The 17304-nt window shown below is 42.8% G+C and overlaps 4 non-coding genes across 4 annotated transcripts; all 4 read right to left on the reverse strand.

Moving 5' to 3' along the window:
- Nucleotides 1-6527: 6527 nt before the first annotated feature.
- TRNAN-GUU (transfer RNA asparagine (anticodon GUU)) lies at nucleotides 6528-6601 on the reverse strand. The gene has a single exon. It is a non-coding gene; the product is annotated as a tRNA-Asn (tRNA).
- Nucleotides 6602-8818: 2217 nt separating this feature from the next.
- On the reverse strand, nucleotides 8819-8892 carry TRNAN-GUU (transfer RNA asparagine (anticodon GUU)). The gene has a single exon. It is a non-coding gene; the product is annotated as a tRNA-Asn (tRNA).
- Nucleotides 8893-12611: 3719 nt separating this feature from the next.
- Nucleotides 12612-12685, reverse strand: TRNAN-GUU (transfer RNA asparagine (anticodon GUU)). Its single transcript has one exon. It is a non-coding gene; the product is annotated as a tRNA-Asn (tRNA).
- A 4317-nt stretch (nucleotides 12686-17002) lies between these two features.
- TRNAN-GUU (transfer RNA asparagine (anticodon GUU)) lies at nucleotides 17003-17076 on the reverse strand. Its single transcript has one exon. It is a non-coding gene; the product is annotated as a tRNA-Asn (tRNA).
- Nucleotides 17077-17304: the final 228 nt, after the last annotated feature.

Raw genomic sequence — 17304 nt, forward strand, 5'->3', positions numbered from 1 at the left:
TTATTTATTTCTTTCTAAATCTTTCTTCACATCTTGTATCCAGCTCGTTGTTCACTCCTTCTCTCAAAGGTACTTCGAAACTTGTTTTGTCAATCTGTTATCATCCATTATATAGGTACTAGCCGATGTACATGTGCTTCGCTACGCAATTCTACATTGTATACAGCATGCTAGGTTAGGTAGTGTACACGTTGTGAGCAAGATTGTATTAAATTGCATAGCTCTTAACGTTACCCTAGAAACGTGACGGGAAGTCACCAAACTTCTTCTCATACGAATACTGGGTTAGGGAATTGACATTGTAATGGTAGGCCCGCTTGCCTACCATCAGTCACAATTACGTTGGGGAGTTTTCATTATAATGACAGGCACTCACTCTCCACCTGCCTTTTCACATCCTCAGAACGACTGTCTTCGTGGTTTCCTCAACTGAAATGAACATAGGCCATTACAATGACGTCAGTAGGAATGGCGCGATTATAAGCAATGCTTTAATATGAAATAATCGATCAAATGAAAAACCACACATTTCTCACGTTTAACGAACAGTAGGCTACTACGCTGCCGATCTAACTGTCCAAAGTTCCAGAGCTGGAATGACCAAGTGGCAGACAGCTGTGATCCGTGAACACTCTTCGTCTTTTTTCCGTAGGGGGGGGGGGGGGGGTGCAATAGTGGAGAGTCCCAGGGCAAAAACTATTCCCTTTCTCTAATTGGTTTCCTAGGAGCACCCGATGAGTCGGAAAAAATCAATTCATTACACTGGCGGCGGAAAAATCTATCTGACTTGGAGGCAAATTTTTCCTGCGAGCCAGAGGAGAACCACCCCCCACCCCTTTGACTGCAAATTTGGATTAAAATAATGTAGAATTGAATAAAGGTGAAGAGGAAGAAGCTTTTATTAAAAAACGGCTTTTTTCAGAGTTGAATATTCAGTTATTTCGTGAATTGTGGTGCTATAATTTGATATAGGTCTAAATTATAATTCTAGACCCGGTCATACTACTACTACTACTACTACTAAGTGAGCCTCTGCCTTAAGTGTGCACACTGCTCATTCGAAACAGCGCGTCAGAGTAGGGATAGAATAGCTGGAATACGGGTACTATGATAAACCAGTGTGTTACGTACCAGCAGTATCAGCAAATGTATGAACCAGAGGAGTGGCATACTAAAGAAGAAAGTTTTCTAACTCCCCAGCCATTTCCCGCCAATATTTAGTCAGGCTGTTATACTCGGTACGCAGCAGTAATCCCATTTATCGGAGTTGAATTGCAGCATAAGAGACAAAGAACATCACAACAAATAATAATAATAATAATAATAATAATAATAATAATAATATGGCCTCAGCTACCGTGTGCAGACATTTCAATTTGACGCCATCTGGCTGTCTGCTCGTCAATTTCGACGTTACGTTTTACTCTAGGCCCCCACTAGATGGCAGACCGAGTAAACCGAAATTCTCTTGGGCGTCTATTGCTGAGATTTAATTAATTTTGTCGGGTAAACACCAAATGTGTCACCAGAGATCTTTTACATGCCGACATCGTACGACATGGAGTGTCGAGTGGACTTTTTTCCGCCCTTCAAAAATCCGACTACCTCTGCCGGGTTTGAACCCGCTATCTTGGGATCCGGAGGCCGACACTCTACCGCTGATCCACAGAGGCAGCAATGGTCAACGTAATGTTATTGTTGATCAATGTTATGCACTTTCGACATTGTAGGCCTTCACATTTAATTTTCTTCCGGGTTCGAAATACCACTCTCACCATAGCCGGTGCTGTAAAACTGAATAAAATATAAATGATCGAAAATTGTATTCTCTATAACTTTTGTTATATAGTACTTCTCAGTAGGACAAATAACATACAGTAGGTACTTTAAAATTAAATTTTGAGTGCCTTCCCCTATATTACAATTTCACACAGGGTGAATAAAATTGTTTATAGCTTAGACTGTAGTTTATTCCCCGACTTTACATACCGATTTTTCATGAAATTCTATTAACCCATTATCTCGTGGCTCGGCGTTCATATGGACTTAGCAACAAAAATACAAATTCATGAATATCTGTGTTATCATAGCCGGTACGGTTAAAATGTATAAGACATAAATGATCGGAAATTTATTTCTATATAATTTTAGTTATGTAGCATTTATCGATAGGACCACTAATAATATAAATATTTGAGAATTAAATTTTAGTCCTTCCCCTAAACTACCATTTCACTCGAAGTTAGATGATTTATAGCCTAGACTGTATTGGGTCACCCCCCGACTTTACATGCCGATTTTCATTAAATTGTCTTCAGGCGTTTTCTCGTGATGTGTGTACATACATGCATACAGACAGACAGACAGATTGACAGACAGAAATTACGGAAAAGTAAAAAGTGCATTTCCTTGTTACTGTGGACACGGCCGATACATAAGTACCGTTCATTTCAAATTCTGAGCAATGTACAGACAAAACTCTAGGCCTACATATGTAGATGTCAAAAAAAAGCAATCTCCTCTTTCTTATTGTTTCTGTTATGCCTATATTTTCTATGTTATGGTATATTTCCTCATTACTTCTTATTTACCGAGCAAGTAACTGCGAGGCTTGGGTCATTCGGGAGATAGTGGGTGCGAAACCCACTGTCGGCAGCCTTGAAGATCGTTTTCCATGGTTTCCCATTTTCACTCCAGTAAATGCGGGGGATGTACCTTATAAATCCAAGGTCGCTTAATTCCCTTTCCTAGCCATTTCCTATCCTTTAGTCGCCATAAGACCTATCTGTGTCGGTGCGACGTAAAGCAAATAGTATTTTTTTAAAGACCTTATTTTTCATTGTTCTGTTATTTTCATTGGTCCTAGGATATTCTCATGATTCTTTTTTCTAGTACTTCCTGTTTATCTAAATTAAAGTTCAAAACTGGACTACCACTTGCGTAAAGACATTCTGGTTTCTCCGCTATATTTTTTGTTTTGTTTTTAGATCTACATGAGATTAATAGTTTCTTATCATTCCTTTGTTTGAGTAGATGTATAGATACCAGAAATCGGAACCCTAGATACTACAAAGGGCACAAACTTGAAGGTACGTGTTGTAGCAACCAGCACGCCGCGCCGTCCCCACCCCCACAGTGGCTGTGTGTGCGTGCATTGTAATGTTGACCAGCTGCGCTAAGCGGTTAATCTAGTGTCGTCACAGCACGTGAATCAGCTGTGAATAGCCTGTAAGAACCGCTCAAATTGCTCCCAATTGCTGTGCATTGTATTGAATGTAATTCTTTGTCTGTCAATGTTATACGATTGTTGTTGTTTAAGTCATCACTCCATTGAATGATCTGATGTAGCCTTAACGTTACATCCAGAGCTGGGAAGCAATTGTTTTTATTTTTTAGTAATTTTTACCTGTAATTGATACTTTTCACAAAGTATAATTTTTACTGGTAGTTTACTTCTTCGTCCGCCTCTGTGGTGTAGTAGTGAGTGTGATTAGTTGCCACACTTGGAGGCCTTGGTTCGATTCTCGGCTCTGAGACGAAATTTGAAAACTGGTTCGAGGGCTGGAGCGGGGTCCACTCAAGCTCGGGAGGTAACGGAGTAGAGAGGGGTTCGATTCCCACATCACCCATCCTCGAAGTGGTTTTCCCTGGTTTTCCACTTCTCCTCCAGGCAAATGCCGGGATGGTACCTAACTTAAGACCACGGCCGCTTCCTCCCCTCTTCATAGCCTGTCCCTTCCAATCTTCCCATTCCCCCACAAGGCCCCTGCTCAGCATAGCAGGTGACGCCGCCTGGGCGAGGTACTGGTCATTCTCCCCAGTTGTATCCCCAACCAAATGTCTCACGCTCCAGGACACTACACTTGATGCGGTAGAAGTGGCATCCCTCGCTGAGACCGAGGAATAAACCAACCCTGGAAGTTAAATGGAATAAGAAAGAAAGAAATAAAGAAAGAAAGAAAGAAAGAAAAAACCCCTGGAGGACCTGGTTCGATTTCCGGCTCTGCCACGAAATTATAAAAGTGGTACGACGGCTGGAACGGCGCCAACTCAGACTCGGGAGGTCAACTAAGTAGAGGGAGGTTCGATACACACCAAAAACCAATGGCAGAGCCCAAATGAGGCGTACTAGGCAAGATGAGGAGTGAGGTAGTTTGCCATTGCTTTCCTCACTGGACCAGAAGATGCCACTGCAGCACGACTGATCCTATGAGCAACACTTTTCATAACACTCAGACACTAAGTGTACTCCAAATGTCATTACTCAGCACCACCCATACCCCAGCAGCTTCCATATTGTCACAGCCATGGATGAGACTGGGACTTCGGTGGAAGCTACACTTTACTCTGGCCTTAATTTGTTAAAATATAATATCTTCCTCCCCTCCCCTCACCCTCTTTTATATTCTCATCACACTTTGTAAGTTGCTTTGTGTATTGAGACTTGGGTAGGCCCAAGTCTCTCAAGTTTCAAAGCTTCCAGTTTCGAATTATAGACTTTTATTTCTAACAGTTCATTCTGAAGGCTATCTTCTTTCTCCACTCAATTTCCAGATAATAAGTGTAGCGAAGACATTATTATGAGGTACACATACCCGGCTGGTGATGTAACGTAAGTCTGGACTCAGCAACCCCGAGTGGGTAAAGTAGAAAAAAGGTAGGAGGAATGGAATGTGCAAAGGATTGCGTGTCTAGTCAAGAGGGGCATGAAGGTATTTGACATCCTTAATACCGCTTATTTTATTTCAAATTTATTATGTCTTATAATTATATCTTATTTAACTGCACATTCTGGAAAGACAATAGAAGTATTTAGGGGAGACGTTGGACGTGGCATGAAAGGGCCGAGGATGACTGCCGTGGTGACCCTCACTTTGGGGGCACGTTTCCGGAGTATCCGAGGAGTTTCATGGCACGTCCAAGGAGTAAGTTTGACTATTTTTCTTCTTATTATTATTTTGTTCATTACTGTTTATTGCGTGTATTATTTTCCTTATCTTTTTTGTACAGCATGTGGAGTTTCAAAAGAGTGAAATTTGGTGTAGGCTGGACATTATTTTTCCCATTTAACGGATCAAATGGGTATTTGTTACTGTAGATCCAGAGAAAAAAATAAATAAATAAGTAAATAAATAAATAAATAAATAAATAAATAAATAAATACATTTTCAGATAATTTGTAGGGTGAGGTGAAGCCTCAGAGGAAATTCTCTACCCGAGATAAAGCAATATTATGAATATTCCTCCACTCTCTAACTTCGTATTCTTTCGTGAGTGAAGTATAGAAAGCTCCAAACAAAACATTTTTCGCTCCCTGATTATATTCAGGATTAAAAAGACATTTGCAACTTGTTGCTGTTTAGGATTACTCATGTTTGACTCCACTTGGCTATCTCACACAAAACAGCTAACTTGTAGTGAAATGTACCAACCTTACAATTGTAGAAATTTTGATTATGAAACAAAAATTTCCTATAAGTGTAGGAACATCCACTTGTAACTACAACTTGTACGCTTGTAGACTTGTAGCTTTATGAAACAGGCCCCTGATGACTCAGAGGCTAAGCCATACTACAAGGTGAGCAAGGGAAGATATTACTGAAATCGGCAAACGGCTAGATGAATTTAGAATTATTGGAAAGTCGCCCAAAGTGAAATTAGAGCAAGGGAAACGAGAGTATACACTCGTGCGTGATTACATTTTACCAAATCCACATTAGGGAGGGTAAATTGAAATTCCGAAGACTATCGGAGCTACAAGAATAAAAAATTTAAAAAACGCTCTACATGAAAGTCATATAAGCGCTGGACGACCTAACAGTTCCTTATCTTCAAAAGCAGCACGGTTCACCTAGATAAAATTCTGCCATACCGTTGTTTATTGATGCCTCTTCCTGCCAGGCCCTGCCCCATTATCTCCCGACGGAGATGTCCTCGGTCCTTACCACGTAGCGCACTCAAATATACACAGCAGCAAGACGAATTTGCTCAAAAATGAACAATTTTAAACGGGGATGGCAGGTAGTTCTACATCACTTCTGTAATATCATCTTTCATTGGATGAAAAGAATTTGATATCAACGTTTTTATTGGCGATTCAATTTAATCATAGTGATGTTAACTCCAAAATTATAAATACAAAACTGATGGTTGATTAGGTTACACAACTTCCAAATACAAGTATTCTCGATAACACAAATTAGCACTCAACAGCACTCAACACAAGGTAACACAAGAAAATCGATGCTAGGGATACCTGGTCCCAAAAGGTAAAACGTCTATAATATGAGACAGATCAGTCAGTACTGAATAGATAACAGCACAGCCGAATTACGGCGAAAAGTGAAACAGACGTGTTGGCCTGATTCATGTCACAAATGATACCGAATCCCGGTGGGCTCGAATCACCAACCTTTGGTTTCGCTGCCGAAAGCGCTAGTTCATTGCACCACGGAGGTTGTTGGCAAGCCAGCTTACGTCATGTTAGAGAAATCCTTAAAAATTACTAATGTTACACTAAAAAATACCGCCCCCGGGTGGGCTCGAACCACCAACCTTTCGGTTAACAGCCGAACGCGCTAGCCTATTGCGCCACGGAGGCTATGTTGTCGCCCGTTCACGTCATATCGGACAATTCCCTCAGAATTACTATTATTACTTCAAAAAAATACTACGCCCCCCTCCCCCCATGGACTCGAACCATTATCATTTCAGGTAACAGCTGAAAGCTGTAGCGAACTGCCCTACGGAGGTTACGCTAATCGCTAGTTACGTCATAACAGGTAATCCTTTCAAAATTACTGAAGTTACTGTAAAACTGTTGCCGCAATTTCCACGCAGCAAGGAGGGAAAAAAGCGAGAGGAGTGAATGGCTGCACAAAGAAGAAACCAAATTTAAAATACTGCTAACAAAATCTATGAAAAATGTTAGTTACTTCTCATATGACTTTTGGAATATTTACAAAAAGGAGCTCAAAATGCTCAGAAAATTTTCCAATACTGGAGCTCGTAAACTCAGAAGTATCACAATGGGGAACTCATTAGTTCAGAAAATTTACAGTATTTGGGAGGAGAACTCCCATATCGAAATAGTTAGTCATAGATTACGGCCCGACCGAGCTCGATAGCTGCAGTCGCTTAAGTGCGGCCAGTATCTAGTATTCGGGAGATAGTAGGTTCGAAACCCACTGTCGGCAACCCTGAAGATGGTTTTCCGTGGTTTTCCTCTTTCACACCAGGCTGTACCTTAATTAAGGCCACGGCCGCTTCCTTCCTACTCCTAGTCCTTCCCTGTCCCATCGTCGCCATAAGACATATCTGTGTCGGTGACGTGAAGCAACTAGCAAAAAAAAAAAAAAAGTTTACGGGCCGTAGGTCTCATAATGTTCCATTGCCAAAATCATTAGGCCAGCCTGTACATAATCGGAAAAATAGAGTTAACATACACCTGAGATATCTACCTTCAGTTAAACTTTAAATCAGACGGATATCAAAGCCTGGAGTTCAGTTAACAACTAGTTTATCAAAATGCCCTATATCGGGCCAGAAGACTACATTAACGTTAACGTATAATACCACAGACGCTTAAAGCATAAAAAGCATGTTGCCTTCAAAATTTATGGAAGTAATTACCTCCCCTACCCTTGTCTAATCCGGAGAAACACACTATAAAGGTGTGAAACATCCCGAAGGAAGCAGAGGCAGAAGCCTATACTACACGCCCAGAACAGGGAGGAGAAGGAAAAAAAGTATATTAACTAGAAAGACCGAGAACTAAACGAGATTGGAGGCTGTAACACTTAAACAATCCAAAACTTAAATTCACCACTGCACCTACCGTGGCATAAATTACGATGACACAGAGGCTAAGCCGTACAACAGGGTGAGCAAGGGAAGATGATGAAATCGGCAAAAGGCTAGATGAATTTTTAAGTGTTGGAAAGTCGCCTAAATTGAAATTAGAACATGGGAAACGAGGGTATACACATGTGCGTCCTTATACATTACTAAATCCACATGAGGGGGATTATTTCGAATTCCGGAGACTATCGGAGCACCAAGAAATATAAAATAAGAAAACGCTCTACATGAGAGTCATATACGCGTTGGACGACCTAACACTTCCTTATCTTCAGTAGCAGCAAGGTTCACCTAGATAAAATTCTGCCATACCTTTGTTTATTGATGACTATTTAACGGCTCCCGCCCAAGGAATCCCCCGAAGGAGATTTCTTCGATCCTTAATCAGGTAAAGCACTCAAATTATACACAGCAGCAAGACGAATTTGCTCAAAAATGAACAATTTTAAACGGGGATGGCAGATAGTTCTAAATCAATTCTGTAATATCATCTTTCATTGGATGTAAACAATTTTATATCAACGTTTTTATTGGCGAATCAATTTAATCATAGTGATGTTAACTACTAAATGATAACTAAAAATCGAATGTTGATTACGATACTCGACTTCCAAATACAAGTATTCTCGATAGCACAAAATAGCTCTCATAAGCGCTCAACACCAGGTAACACAAGAAGATCGATGCTAGGGACATCTGGGCCCAAAAGGTAAAACTTCTATAATATAAGAGAGTTCAGAATAGATAACAACACAGCCGAAGATACGGCGACCAGTGAAACAGGCGTGCAGGCCTGACTCACGTCACAAACATACCGAACACCGGTGGGCTCGAACCAACAACCTTTCGGTTAGCAGCAGAACGCGCATGCCCATTGCGCCACGGAGGACGCTGGTAAGCCAGCTTACGTCATGTTAGAGAAGTCCTCCAAACTTACAACAGTCACACTAAATAATACCGCCCCCGGGTGGGCTCGAACCACCAACCTTTCGGTTAACAGCCGAACGCGCTAGCCCATTGCGCCACGGAGGCTATGTTGCTGTCAGCTAACATCATATCAGACAATTCACTCAGAATTACTAAAGTTATTCCAAAAAAATACTACGCCCCCCCCCCCCATGGGCTCGAACCATTAACCTCTCCGTTAACAGCTGAATGCGGTAGCCAACTGCCCTACGGAGGTTTCGCTAATCGCTAGTTACGTCATAACAGGTAATACGCTCAAAATTACTAAAGTTACTGTAAAACTGTTCCCGCAATTTCTACGGACCAAGGAAGGATAAAAGCGAGAGGAGAGAACGGCTGCACAAAGAAGAAACCAAATTTAAAATTTAGCTAGCAAAATCTATGAAAAATGTTAGTTTCTACTCTCGTGACTTTTGAAATATTTGCAAAAAGGGAGCTCAAAATGCTCAGAAAATTTTCCAATAGTGGAGCTCGTAAACTCAGAAGTATAATTTTGTGGGAACTCATTAGTTCAGAAAATTTACAGTATTTGGGAGAAGAAGTCCCATATCGAAATAGTTAGTCGTAGATTACGGCCCGTATGTCTCATAATGGTTAGCCTCTGTGGTGTAGTGGTTAGCGTGATTAGCTGCCACCCCCGGAGGCCCGGGTTCGATTCCCGGCTCTGCCACGAAATTTGAAAAGTGGTACGAGGGCTGGAACGGGGTCCACTCAGCCTCGGGAGGTCAACTGAGTAGAGGTGGGTTCGATTCCCACCTCAGCCATCCTGGAAGTGGTTTTCCGTGGTTTCCCACTTCTCCTCCAGGCGAATGCCGGGATGGTTCCTAACTTAAGGCCACGGCCGCTTCCTTCCCTCTTCCTTGCCTATCCCTTCCAATCTTCCCATCCCTCCACCAGGCCCCTGTTCAGCATAGCAGGTGAGGCCGCCTGGGCGAGGTACTGGTCATCCTCCCCAGTTGTATCCCCCGACCAAGAGTCTGAAGCTCCAGGACACTGCCCTTGAGGCGGTAGAGGTGGGATCCCTCGCTAAGTCCGAGGGAAAAACCGAACCTGGAGGGTAAACAGATGATGATGATGATGATGATGATGATGTCTCATAATGTAATACTGCCAAAATAATTAGGCTAGCCTATACATAATCGGAAAAATAGAGTTAAAATAGACCTGAGAAATCACGTTCAGTTAAACTTTAAATCAGACGGATATCAAAGCCTGGAGTCCAGTTAACAACTACTTTAACAAAATGCGCCGCCTCTGTGGTGTAGTGGTTAGCGTGATTAGTTGCCACCCCCGGAGGTCCGGGTTCGATTCCCGGCTCTGCCACGAAATTTGAAAAGTGGTACGAGGGCTGGAACGGGGTCCACTCAGCATCGGGAGGTCAACTGAGTAGAGGCGGGTTCGATTCCCACCTCAGCCATCCTGGAAGTGGTTTTCCGTGGTTTCCCACTTCACGTCCAGGCAAATGCCGGGATGGTACCTATCTTAAGGCCACGGCCGCTTCCTTCCAATCTTCCAATCCCCCTACTAGGCCCCTGTTCACTATAGCAGGTGAGGCCGCCTGGGCGAGGTACTGGGCATACTCCCCAGTTGTATCCCCGACCAAGAGTCTGAAGCTCCAGGACACTGCCCTTGAGGCGGTAGAGGTGGGAACCCTCGCTCAGTCCGTGGGAAAAGCCGAACCTGGAGGGTAAACTGATGATGATGATGATGATTAACAAAATCGGGCCAGAAGACCACATTAGCGTTAACGTATAACACCACCGACGCTTAAAGCATAAAAAGCATATTGCCTTCAAAATTTAAAGAAGTAATTACCTTCGCTACCCTTATCTAATCCGGCGATACACACGATAAAGGAGTGAAAGTTCCCGAAGGAAGCAGAGGCAAAAACCTATAGTAAACGGCCAGAACAGGGAGGAAAAGGAAAAAAATATAATAACTAGAAAGCCCGAGAACTAAACGAGATTGTAGGCTGTAACACTTAAGCAATCCAAAAGTTAAATTCACCACAGCACCTAACTTGGCATAAAATCCGATGACACAGGGGCTAAGCCGTACAACAGGGTGAGCAAGGGAAGATAATGAAATCGGCAAACGGCTAGATGAATTTAGAAGTATTGGAAAGTAGCCTAATTTGAAATTAGAACGTGGGAAACGAGGGTGTACACTTGTGCGTCCTTATATATAACCAAATCCACATTAGGGGGGTAATTTCGAATTCCGGAGACTATCGGAGCTACAAAAAATAAAAAATAAAAAACGCTCTACATGAAATTCATATAAGCGCTGGACGACCTAACAGTTCCTTATCTTCAGAAGCAGCACGGTTCACCTAGATAAAATTCTGCCAAACAATTGTTTATTGATGCCTCTATCTAACAGCCCCCCCCACCAAGGAAACCCCCTTACCGGGCGAGTTGGCCGTGCGCGTAGAGGCGCGCGGCTGTGAGCTTGCATCCGGGAGATAGTAGGTTCGAATCCCACTATCGGCAGCCCTGAAGATGGTTTTCCGTGGTTTCCCATTTTCACACCAGGCAAATGCTGGGGCTGTACCTTAATTAAGGCCACGGCCGCTTCCTTCCAACTCCTAGGCCATTCCTATCCCATCGTCGCCATAAGACCTATCTGTGTCGGTGCGACGTAAAACCCCTAGCAAAAAAAAAAAAAGAATCCCCCGAAGGTGATGTCCTCGATCCTTAATCACGTAGCGCACTCAAATTATACACAGCAGCAAGACGAATTTGCTCAAAAATGAACTATTTTAAATGGGGAAGGCAGACAGTTCCACATCAATTCTGTAATATCATCTTTCAAAGGATGAAAAGAATTTGATATCAACGTTTTTATTGACGAATCAATTTAATCATAGTGACATTATCACTTAAATGATAACTAAAAAATTGAATGTTGATTACATTACTCAACTTCCAAATACAAGTATTCTCATCATCATCATCATCATCTGTTTAACCTCCAGGTTCGGCTTTTCCCTCGTACTCAGCGAGGGATGCCACCTCTACCGACTCAAGGGCAGTGTCCTGGAGCTTCAGACACTTGGTCGGGGATACAACTGGGGAGAATGACCAGTACCTCGCCCAGGCTGCCACACCTGCTATGCTGAACAGGGGCCTTGTGGAGGGATGGGAAGATTGGAAGGGATAGGCAAGGAAGAGGGAAGGAAGCGGCCGTGGCCTTAAGTTAGGTACCATCCCGGCATTCGCCCGGAGGTGAAGTGGGAAACCACGGAAAACCACTTCCAGGATGGCTGAGGTGGGAATCGAACCCACCTCTACTCAGTTGACCTCCCGAGGCTGAGTGGACCCCGTTCCAGCCCTCGTACCACATTTCAAATTTCGTGGCAGAGCCGGGAATCGAACCCGGACCTCCGGGGGTGGCAGCTAATCACACTAACCACTACACCACAGAGGCGAACACAAGTATTCTCGATAACACAAAATAGCTCTCAACACCACCCAGCACCAGGTAACACAAGAAAATCGATGCTGGGGACATCTGGCCTCAAAAGGTGAAACTTCTATAATGTAAAAGGGTTCAGTCAGTTCTGAATAGATAACATCATAGGCCAAGATACGGCGACGAGTGAAACAGGCGTGGAGGCCTGACTCACGACACAAAGATACCGATCCCCAGTGGGCGCGAACCACCAACGTTTCGGTTGGCAGCCGAACGCGCTTGCCCATTGCGCCACGCAGGCTGCTGGTAAGGAAGTTTACGACATGTCAGAGAAGTCCTACAAAAATTACTTCAGTCACACTAACAAATTCCGCCCCCGGTTGGGCTCGAACCACCAACCTTTCGGTTAACAGCCAAACGCGCTAGCCCATTGCGCCACGGTGGCTATGTTGTTGTCAGCTCACATCCTATCCGACAATTCACTCAGAATTCGTAAAGTTACTCCAAAAAAATACTACCCCCCCCCCCCCCCCTAATGTGCTCGAACCTTTAACGTTTCATTTTACAGCTGAAAGCTGTAGCGAACTGCCCTGCGGAGCTTACGCTAATCGCAAGTTACGTCATAACAGGCAATACGCTCAAAATTACTGAAGTTACTGTAAAACTGTTCCCGCAATTTCACGCAGCAAGGAGGGAAAAAAGCGAGAGGAGTGAATGGCTGCACAAAGAAGAAACCAAGTATAAAATATTGCTAACAAAATATGTGAAAAAGTTAGTTTCTTCTCTCAATACTTCTCGAGTATTTACAAAAAGTGAGTTCAAAATGCTCAGAAAATATTCCAATAGTGGAGCACGTAAACTCAGAAGTATCACAATGTGGGAACTCATTAGTTCAGAAAATTTACAGTATTTGGGAGGAGAACTCCCATATCGAAATAGTTAGACGTAGATTACGGCCCGTATGTCTCATAATGTAACACTGCCAAAATAATTAGGCTAGCCTATACATATTCGGAAAAATAGAGTTAAAATAGACCTGAGAAATCACGTTCAGTTAAACTTTAAATCAGACGGATATCAAAGCCTGGAGTCCAGTTAACAACTAGTTTAACAAAATGCCTTTTATCGGGCCAGAAGACTACATTAGCGTTAACGTATAACACCATAGACGCTTAAAGCATAAAAAGCATGTTGCCTTCAAAATTTAAGGAAGTAATTACCTTCGCTACCCTTATCTAGTCTGGAGATACACACGATAAAGGAGTGAAAGATCCCGCAGGAAGCAGAGGCAGAAACCTATAGGCCTACTACACGGCCAGAACAGGGAGGAAAAGGAAAAAAAAATATATTAACTAAAAGCCAGAGAACTAAACGAGATTGTAGGCTGTAACACTTAAGCAATCCAAAAGTTAAATTCACCACAGCACCTAACTTGGCATAAAATCCGATGACACAGGGGCTAAGCCGTACAACAGGGTGAGCAAGGGAAGATAATGAAATCGGAAAACGGTTAGACGAATTTAGAAGTATTGGAAAGTCGCCTAATTTGAAATTAGAACGTGGGAAACGAGGGTGTACACTTGTGCGTCCTTATATATAACCAAATCCACATTAGGGGGGTAATTTCGAATTCCGGAGACTATCGGAGCTACAAGAAATGAAAAATAAGAAAACGCTCTACATGAAAGTCATATAAGCGCCGGACGACATGACAGTTCATCTTCAGAAGCAGCACGGTTCACCTGGATAAAATTCTGCCATACATTTGTTTATTGATGCCTCTATCTAACAGCCCCCGCCCAAGTAATCCCCTGAAGGAGATGTCTTCGATACTTAATCAGGTAGCGCACTCAAATTATACATAGCAGCAAGACGAATTTGCTCAAAAATGAACAATTTTAAACGGGGAAGGCAGATAGTTCCACATCAATTCTGTAATATCACCTTTCATTGGATTAAAAGAATTTGATATCAATGTTTTTATTGGCGAATCAATTTAATATTAGTGATGTTAACTCCTAAATGATAACTGAAAAATAGAATGTTGATTAGGTTAGTCAACTTCCAAATACAAGTATTCTCGATAGCACAAAATAGCTCTCAACAGCACTCAACACCAGGGAACACAAGAAAATCAATGCTAGGGACATCTGGCCCCAAAACGTAAAACTTCTATAATATAAGAGAGTTCAGTCAGTTCTGAATAGATAACAGCACAGCCGAAAATACGGCAACAAGTCAAACAGGATAGCAGGCGTGACTCACGTCAGAAACATACCGAACCACGGTGGACTCGAACCAACAAACTTTCGGTTAACAGCCGAACGCGCTAGCCCATTGCGCCACGGAGGCTATGTTGTTATCAGCTCACGTCATATCGGGCAATTCACTCAAAATTACTAAAGTTACTCCAAAAAATTCATACGCCCCCCCCCCCCCCCCCCCCCCCATGGGCTGTAACCATTAACCTCTCAGTTAACAGCGGAAAACGGTAGCGAACTGCCCTACGGAGGTTACGCTAATCACTAATTACGTCATAACAGGTAATACGCTCAAAATTTCTAAACTTACTGTAAAACTGTTCCTGCAATTTCCACGGAGCAAGGAGGGAAAAAAGCAAGAGGAGTGAATGGCTGCACAAAGTAGAACCCAAACTTAAAATATTGCTAGCAGAATTTATGAAAAATGTTAGTTTCTTCTCCCATGATAATTTGGAATATTTACAAAAAAAGGGAGCTCAAAATGCTCAGAAAATGTTCCAATAGTGGAGCTCGTAAACTCAGAAGTATCGCAATGGGGGAACTCATCAGTTCAGAAAATACAGTATTTGGGAGGAGAAGTCCCTTATTGAAATAGTTAGTCATATATTACGGCCCGTAGGTCTCATAATGTAACACTGCCAATATAATTAGGCTAGCCTGTACATGATCGGAAAAATAGAGTAAAAATAGACCTGAGAAATTTACCTTCAGTTAAACTTTAAATCAGACGGATATCAAAGCCTGGAGTCCAGTTAACAACTAGTTTATCAAAATGCCATTTATCGGGCCAGAAGACTACATTAACACTGACGTATAACACCACAGACGCTTAAAGCATACAATGCATGTTTCCTTCAAAATTTAAGGAAGTAATTACCTTCGCTACCCTTATCTAATACGGAGATACACACGATAAAGGAGTGAAAGATCCAGAAAAGAGGCAGAGGCAGAAGCCTATTATACCACACGGCCAGAACAAGCAGGAAAAGGAATAAAAAGTATATTAACTAGAAATACCGAGAACTAAACGAGATTGGAGGCTGTAACACTTAAACAATCAAAAAGTTAAATTCACCACAACACTTAACATGGAATGAAATCCGATGACGCTGAGGCTAAGCCGTACAACAGGGTGAGCAAGGGACGATAATGAAATCGGCAAACGTCTAGATGAATTTAGAAGTATTGGAAAGTCGCCTAAATTGAAATTAGAAAATGGGAAACGAGGGTATACACTTGTGCGTCCTTATATATTACTAAACCCATATAAGGGGGTAATTTCGAATTCCGGAGACTATCGGAGCTACAAGAAATCAAAATAAAAAAACGTTCTACATGAAAGTCATATAAGCGCTGGACGACCTAACAATTCCTTATCTTCAGAAGCAGCACGGTTCACCTACATAAAATTCTGCCGTTCCTTTGTTTATTGACGCTTCTATCTAACAGTCCCCGCCCCAGGAACCCCCCGAAGGAGATGTCCTCGATCCTTAATCAGGTAGCGCACTCAAATATACACAGCAGCAATACGAATATGTTCAAAAATGTACAATTTTAAACGGGGATGGCAGATAGTTCTAAATCAATTCTGTATTATAATCTTTGCCGCCTCTGTGGTGTAGTGGTTAGCGTGATTAGCTGCCACCCCCGGAGGTCCGGGTTCGATTCCCGGCTCTGCCACGAAATTTGAAAAGTGGTACGAGGGCTGGAACGGGGTCCACTCAGCCTCGGGAGGTCAACTGAGTAGAGGTGGGTTCGATTCCCACCTCAGCCATCCTGGAAGTGGTTTTCCGTGGTTTCCCACTTCTCCTCCAGGCGAATGCCGGGATGGTACCTCACTTAAGGCCACGGCCGCTTCCTTCCCTCTTCCTTGCCTATCCCTTCCAATCTTCCCATCCCTCCACAAGGCCCCTGTTCAGCATAGCAGGTGAGGCCGCCTGGGCGAGGTACTGGTCATACTCCCCAGTTGTATCCCCCGACCAAGAGTCTGAAGCTCCAGGACACTGCCCTTGAGGCGGTAGAGGTGGGATCCCTCGCTAAGTCCGAGGGAAAAACCGAACCTGGAGGGTAAACAGATGATGATGATGATTATAATCGTTCATTGGATGAAAGGAATTTGATATCAACGTTTTTATTGGTGAATCAATTTAATCATTCTGATGTTAACTCCCAAATGATATCTAAAAGATCGAATATTGATTAGGTTAATCAACTTCCAAATACAAGTATTCTCGATAACACAAAATAGCTCTCAACAGCACTCAACACAAGGTAACACAAGAAAATCGATGCTAGGGACATCTGGCCACAAAAGGTAAAACTTCTATAATATAAGAGAGTTCAGTCAGTTCTGAATAGATAACAGCACAGCCGAAGATACGGCGACGAGTGAAACAGGCGTGGAGGCCTGACTCACGACACAAAGATACTGGAGGTTGCTGGTAAGGCAGTTAGAAAAGTTAGAAAAGTCCTCCAAAATTACTACTCACACTAAAAACTACCGCCCCCGGATGGGCTCGAACCACCAACCTTTCGGTTAACAGCCGAACGCGCTAGCCTATTGCGCCACGGAGGCTATGTTGTCGCCCGTTCACGTCCTTATCGGACAATTCACTCAGAATTACTAAAATTACTTCAAAAAAATACTACGCCCCCCTCCCCATTGTGCTCGAACCATTAACCTTTCAGTTAACAGCTGAAAGCGGTAGCCAACTGCCCTACGGGGGCTATGCTAATCGCTAGTTACGTCATAACAGGTAATCCGCTCAAAATTACTAAAGTTACTGTAAAACTGTTCCTGCAA

The sequence above is a fragment of the Anabrus simplex genome, chromosome 9 (genome assembly GCF_040414725.1).
Source record: "Anabrus simplex isolate iqAnaSimp1 chromosome 9, ASM4041472v1, whole genome shotgun sequence".
NCBI lineage: Eukaryota > Metazoa > Arthropoda > Insecta > Orthoptera > Tettigoniidae > Anabrus > Anabrus simplex.